Raw genomic sequence first — 1,290 nt, 5'->3', positions numbered from 1 at the left:
CGCCGCGGCCCCTCGGCCCCAGCAGCACATCGGCACGGGACGGGGGCCCTCGCAGGCGGCGGGCCCGGAGCCAGGCGGTGACACAGCCTTGGGGCCCACGGTGCGGGGCTGCCGTCCCTCCGGCCCCCGCCCGGCCCGGGCACCGCCCGTCCCGTCGGGAGCCGCGCACCGCCGGCGGTGTAACGCGCTCCGTCGCCCCGGTCCGAGCGGGAGCATCTGCCCCGGGAGAGGGAACGGGCGTGCGGCGGAGCCGGGCTGCAGTTCAGGATTCTCCCATCCGGCGGCAGCACGGCCCCGAGATCCGCCGAGAAGAGCAGAATGGAGAGGGCTGCTCCTCGCGGCGGCCCGCGTTGGCTCCGCACCCTCGTGGGGTCCACGGGCAGGGCTGAGCCGGGCTCCTGAGCACCGCAAGAGGATGGCAGCCCTGCAGCCCCGGCTGTCTGACGGCGGTCCGGGTGGGAGCTGCCCCCGGCACGGCTGGAAGAGCCCCGGCCGCTAATGGGCTCCGCAGCTCTTCCCGGGTCGGGATCGGAGCGATCTAAGTGAGGATGTGCTCTCGCTCGGTTCAGCCTGTCCCCCCCAGCCCCCCAAACACGCGTCCCACCCCCGGGGCTGCGCACCTCTCGCTGCCCACGCCGGGGAGCCCCAGCGCCGGGGCTGCGCCTCCCGGGGGCTGCTCGGGGCCGTGTATAACGCCGGGTCTCCTGGCCGTGCCCTGAGACCTCCTCGGGCACCTGCGGGCACCACCGCGCTGCCCAGAGCACAACTTGCGAGGGGTCGCCCACAGGTGACGCGGAGCTGGCACCTGCCCGCAGGGCTGGGGGAGGCCGGGGCCGGACACGTGGGGCCACAAGCCGCGTGGAAGCGGAACGTCCGACCCGCGGGCAGCGCCGGGACCCGCGTTCCGGTGCTCCCACCGGCCCCATAGGACGCGCGGTCACGGCGGGAGCTGCCCCGCTCCGTTCCCGCACGCCTGCACCGGCCCCGCTCCCCGACTGAGCCCGGGTTGCCCGACGTGCCCTGCGGCCTGAGCACGGCCCCGTGCCCCGTGCCCCGGGCACCCGCAGAGGGGTCCCCGCCTCTCCCCGGCCCGGGCACGGAGACCCGTTCCCCGCCGCGGCTCCCGCGCGCCTTCGGCCGCCAGGCCGGGCTCGGGCAGCCGCAGTAGCCGTCCGGCCGGGACCTGCCCAGAGGTCCGGGTCCCTCTCGCCGCCCCGCGGGTTTTGCCGGTCGTGGCGGGCGGCGGAACGGCGCCCCCCCCACCCCGGTGTTTCCGCAGCGCCGCTGCCG

The sequence above is a fragment of the Numida meleagris genome, chromosome 7, assembly GCF_002078875.1.
Source record: "Numida meleagris isolate 19003 breed g44 Domestic line chromosome 7, NumMel1.0, whole genome shotgun sequence".
NCBI lineage: Eukaryota > Metazoa > Chordata > Aves > Galliformes > Numididae > Numida > Numida meleagris.
The sequence above is the reverse complement of the archived record's forward strand: the minus strand, read 5'-3'. Positions refer to the sequence as shown.